General features: G+C 35.4%; 1 long non-coding RNA gene across 1 annotated transcript; it reads left to right on the top strand.

Moving 5' to 3' along the window:
* The first annotated feature begins 3,543 nt into the window (after window positions 1-3,543).
* Window positions 3,544-4,327, top strand: LOC141392845 (uncharacterized). Its single transcript, XR_012409895.1, has 2 exons — window positions 3,544-3,599; window positions 3,680-4,327. It is a non-coding gene; the product is annotated as an uncharacterized lncRNA (long non-coding RNA).
* Window positions 4,328-6,390: the final 2,063 nt, after the last annotated feature.

The following is a 6,390-nucleotide window of genomic DNA, read 5'->3' as shown; positions in this document are numbered from 1 at the left end:
TTAAGAAAATGTTGTAGCATTGAACATTTTCTACAAGATTGGCTGATTGATATTTTCCTAGATTTTATCATTTCTGAGATATAGAGGTTCAGATCAAACTTTTAGATTTTTTCTTAGGTCTTCAGGTTTTAGCTTGAAACTGCAACTTCTATCGAAATGTGAATAAAGGAAATTTTGTGGCAGAGAAAATTCTATACAATATTGGCTTTTGTAATTTTTTTGTAGGCTGTACCATTTTTGAGATATATAAGTTTAATGTGAGAATTTGCAGTCATGACATTGTTTTATAAGGAGGCGAATTGTCCAATTTCAACTTTTGTATCTCAAAAATGGTAAAACCTACGAAAACATCATAAAAGTCAATATTGTGAGGAATTTCCATAGCAACAACTGTTTTTAGTCGCATTTCGATACGACTTGCGGTTTCCAAGCAAAATTGTAAAAACCTAAACAAACCTTACAAATGCTAACTTGAATCGCGATTTATTTAAAAAGCGCTCCGGCGATTTTTTTGTTTTTGTTTTTATAAACACTGTAGTTTCAGAATCCGCAAAAACTTCCCTTCCATTTAAAGTTGCTTCAAGGCTACACGGTGGCCTCGATTCAGAATTTTATCCTGATCAAGAATACATGCTGCTTATGGATCGCAAATAATAATATATTACTTTAGAAACGATCAGTGAACCTTATATTAAATTTCGAGGATCACTTGAAAATTTTTACCTAGTGGTCTTGTTTACAGCGATATCATGTTTTTCGTAGGCAAGTACATGCTTCCTGATATAATGGTCCAAAACCTCTGAATTATATGGTGACCAACTGGAACGACAGATGATCGCGATATCTATCGAATGACACCTAAAATAAGACCGACTTCCAAGAGGGACTTTTTCGGTCCATTCCTTTAGATATCATTCCCGGAAAGCTTTTTGAGCTTCTATCGAAATCAATATTTTTGCCGGTTAATACGCCCAACATTTTTAAGACCCCCTAAATATAAACGTTTTTGTAAAAAAGTGTTTCAATGTTTAATGGTGCAAAAGCTCTAAATTCTACGGTGACACACTGACACGAAAGGAATGTCTCCCAATATAAGATCCTATCTCAAAATGGCCAATGTGGGTCCATTCCTTCAAGTACCTCCTCAACAAGAAATTTGTATTTTAATTCAAATCCATAGATAACTAGTTTTCGGTCTGTCCATTGATGCAAGTTTCAATTCACACAGGCTGAGGGTATATCACTGTCGGCAAAGCCGACTGATCCGTTTTTACTTGTTTTCATAATCACTTTCTTATGTCAACTGGGATTTTTGATCCAATATTCAGAACTTATATTTAACAAAATATGGACATATATCAACCATTTTCTGAATTGTACTTTTGTTTCCTCTGAAAACACACAAAAACAAATTACTGCAATCTCTTCATAACCTGTGATCGCCGTGCATTCCTTAACCATGGGAAAGGCAACTCGTTGCCTGACTTCCTTGCTGAGCTGATTTCGAAATAGGTTGCCCTCTTCTTCTTTATTCTTTTATTTTTATAGTCAACAATGAAGCAAAGCAGAAGGTCAGGTTGCTTATGTACCCAGGGTTTTAAGGTGAGAACACAATGAACTTTGTTGCTCGCTTCCGCTCCATTTCATCTAAAAGATTAAAGGCCAGACACTACCTAGATGAAATGCGATCTTCCATTTCCTTATTCTTTTACATAAAATTAAGCTTGGATAAGCGTGAATTTTTATTCTGTTCTCAATTTTAGGGTTGTGGGTATACAAATACATACAATTGGACAATATCGGTTCATGGGGCCTAGAGTAAAATCAGGACTGGACATATACATATGGATAGTTTTTTCCGAGTAAGTTGTTTATCTTCTGTGAACACAAAATTCCAATTAATTTGGTAGAAAAATGTGAATGAAATCTTAAATACGGTGGTACCCTTATATGGGGGCTATACCAAAATGTGGACCTATAACTGTATGTTTTCTTAAGAGATGTTTTGTGCCTGTAACAATCTTTTGTATCCCCAAGGAAGACTTAATACCAAATTTCACTAATTTTAGTTCGATAATGTGGCTATAACTTTCAAATCGGGATAGGCAGTGGAAGATTGAAAGTACGACTATAAGTTAGGTCATTTTATCTACTTTATTATACTTCAACTGAGCAAAATACAAACTTCCTGCGGATTATCACTGTCTTTTTTGTATTATTAACAAAAGCATATGTATGTACTATAAATAAAGATAGCTATAATTTAATCTCATTTCAATCATCCAATCATTAGCAGAATCCGTATGCGTTACATGTATTTTCATTTATTTTCGGTTTTGGTTTCTAAATAATTTCGCTCTAGCTCAATATTCATTGGCTCGGGATCGTTTTACCTACCAGCTTTTGGACATGAAGTAAACGTTGGTGTTCTCGTTTCATCACTTCGTATGTTTTCTGAACCTTTTCAATGATGTTTAAGTCCAGTTGAAAAACAAATCAAGATTCACAAAGATGATTTGCTGCTACTTGTGGTGTCAAATTTGAATTTCTATTTTTTCTATGTCATAATGGACACTACCGCTACCAATGCTACCGGAGGATGTTGGCATTTGAACTTAACATATTCCTATAAATAGATGTACATACATTTATTATCTTTTAACTTGATATTTTAAAATGTTATTACCTTTCTCCGTTTTTGCTTCTCATCTCTGTGTGGTAATTTTTTAAGTTGTTGCATTTTGCTGGGCCTAAAGGCTGGAACCAATCTTGGGCTAATAATTCTATAGGTTTCAATGGAACTGAATGGGAATGTAATTGTTATAGCTATGAACATTGCCAAATACCAACTGTAGCAACCGAGGTTCTAAAGTGAACGAAAAATCGCTAGATTTGTCTTTTTGAGTGGCGTTGCCGGTATGCTGGCGTTTTGCGCGGCTATGGCTCGCCGGATGAGGGGTGGTTCTTGCCACTCGCAGACGTTTCGGTTGACAAAAGAGAAAAAAAATCATACCGGTCTTTTACTAAGAAAGGGAAAGGTAAATGGAAACCTGAAATATGTCGAAAAAAATGCTTAACATCAACTAGAACTTAACAGCTGAACTCACCTTGGACTAGTGTAACCTCCTGAAACAGCTCTCCTGGCGGCTGACCAACCAGGAGATTTAGCCCACCCACCGAGATCACCTCTCGCCATGACACTTCTTGTTTCCGTGTCCCAGGTTTGACCCTTTACTCACCTTGTTTACCTCATTCCCACCACCTTTTTAATAGGGCTTTAAGCCGAAGTCATTGGCACCATTTTCAATTCAAAAAGGTACATGTTTATTAATTTCCATTTTGATATACATGAAATCATTCAAAAGAAAAAAACTGAACATACGAGTAAAATAGCAAAAATTCAAGGGGAATCATACATATTAATTCTCGTTATTGAAATATAAGTCTACTTATTGGATGCAGTTAATGAGAAAAACAGAAAAAATTGATGATTAAAGATGTTCACGATAACTCAAATTTTGATCTTGCTTTTATTTCAGGTTCTATATTATGTGCCGGAATATTGAAGGCCGCATCTGTAGGTTCCTCCCAATGAGTAGGTAAGTACGTCTAAGTTTAAAGTTTTCGTTTTATAATTATATTCCGAAGTATATATTATTGATCTTTTTTATCTTTTCAGGAAAGGACAAACAAAAGGACGAGAGGCCGCCTTTCATTAGGGCGACAAAATTAAAAATTAGCAGAAACCTAACCCTGGATTGAGCTCAGTTCAGAGTACCTGCACACCAATACGAGGTGAGTAAAATTAAGCACTAATACCTTTGTTTACCCCCTTCACTTATTTCTTATCTTTTTTTTATGCAAACAACGGAATTTAATCATATCGCTGTCGTTCGTCGATCTGTCCGAAGTTTCACTGTGAGGTCTATTGGGAATGATACCATTGACACGCCGGGCTGGACATGCCTAATACTGCTCCTCCCTCGTTGGATTGGACGGGCGATGGTGTGGCTTCCCGCAGTATAACTTCAGGATGTATTTAGTTTTTTTCAGAATGGTTTAGTTTTTAGATGCGTTTAGTTTTATAACTGGTTTAGTTTAGTTTTAAGTCTTTATATGTTTTTCTTTTCTTTTAGCATTCAAGTGTTTTTAATCTTGTTTCAATTCATTTTAATTTTCTCTTCTTTTAGCCTTTAATTTTAATTTTTCTTGAATTAATTTTTAGGCTTAAAATTTTGCTTAAATAACTTTGTGTTTTGTGTTGTTTTGTTTTTGTTTGTTCTTGTATCCAGATTTAAATAAAGTTTTTCGTCGCAAAAAAAGAAAACTGTCTGATTATTTCTCTTGCTGGTTGGTTGAAGCCACACGTCCAATCTTCCTCAGAGGTAAATTGAAAAAGGGGAGATCTTCCTGTCTTTTTTTGTAAGGAAGATCTAATCATGTCAACTCATATTTTCCTTTCTCTCTTTGTTTTCTTTTACTTCCCCCCTTAAGTCAGTATTATTGACTGTTATACAAACAGCTGTTTTGTTAGATGATCAATGTTATCAATCATGTATTCTTCTTCTTATTTAGGATAAGTTAACCCTTAAGAGGCGCACCCCACACAACATAGGACACTACCATATGATACACAAGCCATATCCAAAATGCCTTGGTGATACAATAGGTGTATCCGCGAACTCGATATTTTTAATATTTATGTGTAGTTTTTTTTACCTAGTATGCTACCTAGTATTGAGAATAAAATCAGGTTGACACTACATTTTACAGAATTTTCCTTCCAAGTATACAAAGTACTGCACGTCTTCACATTAGCCTATCAGTGTCTTGTACATATACTCTTGCACTCTTTGCTTAAGCACTATTTGGTTACGGATCACAGATAGCTCGTGGGGTTTTGAATAAAACGAAATAGGTTTTGTCATGCACAAGTCCATAATTCGCGAGATATTCGCTTATAGTACCTATAATACCTTTCCTCATATTTAACCAAACCAAACAATATGGACATTATTGTAAAGTCCTGGACGTGCGATTCCCACTAGCCTCCCACAAAAACCTATTATTTTTAAGGGAGATTAAACCACATAGTCGCATTTCGATCATGTCCATAGGGGAAAGTTTTAAATTCCCGGCCGTACACAATAGTTCTTTGTTTTTGTTTAACCGCGGGATTTACAATTCGAACTACATTTCCTTGGTCGGATGTTAAAATATAAAAAGTAATCTGTACGCACGGAAATTTAAAGGCCCATATCTACCGATTTATTGACATGTGCACGACAAAATTCGTTTCGCTATATTCAGCCACTCTATCTGTGATATATTAACGGGATATTGTTCCGTCCGGGTCCAAAACTGGACTTGTTCTCACATTGGTATAGCCCGGTAATTTGCTGCCCAGAGTTCACACAATACGTTGCAGAACACTTTATATAAAGGCAATATTTTAATTTAGGTCTTCATTGCTTGCTGACGAAGATCTCTCTTAATTACCTGCACCAAATTCTTTGACGATGCCTTAGTTTTACCAAGCCATATTTAAAGTCAGATCAGGAACAATAAAAAAAGAATACTTACAATGTCCTCCTCTGCTAATGTCGATATTCCCTCGCTTGGTTTCTCATAGCTCTGGAGAAATTTACATGATTCAAACACCAGACTTTTGGCTGGTAAACATTATCAACTCCAGCTCCAAAAGATTCCGACAGCTTAATTTTTTTAGTTCCCTTCTGTAGGATGAACGAATTGTTTTTATCTTCCTCTTGACGTCATCCAGAGAACAATTTTTTTTTTGTATTTTTGCATTACTTTCAGCGTTTCTCCATATGATTTGGCTTTCACATCACGCATCATGTATTCTGGGCTCGATATGTCCGAGAGACATCATTGTATTTCATAACAGCAAATAAATTCTTTTAAAAATTCGTTTTCAGAGTCCATCGTTATCATAGAAATTGATTGCTTGAATGAGCCTTTTTGTTCACACTATAAAACAGCGATCGGCAGCGTGCCCTTGCTGAGAGCAAAAGAGCATAAATTTCAATGTAAAATGCATGAAAATTACGCTCTTTTGCTCTCAGTAAGGGCACGCTGCCGATCGCTGCTATAAAACCATCATACAACCAACAGCTGACTGTCCAACAATCACAAAAAATTTTGTGGTTGAATGGTGAATGACAAAATTGAACGGTCACACTGGCAAGCAACCCATGGTAGAACAAACCAGGTAAAGTTAATACTACAACAAATACAACTCAACAACAACCACATAGAAATTTGTTTTTGTTTGTAAACCTTAGTGTCAACGTTAATGTAAACAAAATAGGAAAATGTCTATAAATTATTGGAATTTAAAAAAATCATAATTTTTCACATTTGATTGAA

The sequence above is a fragment of the Musca autumnalis genome, unplaced genomic scaffold (assembly GCF_047663935.1).
Source record: "Musca autumnalis isolate F117 unplaced genomic scaffold, ASM4766393v1 scaffold_2, whole genome shotgun sequence".
Taxonomy (NCBI): domain Eukaryota; kingdom Metazoa; phylum Arthropoda; class Insecta; order Diptera; family Muscidae; genus Musca; species Musca autumnalis.
This window is presented reverse-complemented; position numbering and strand designations above follow the sequence as displayed.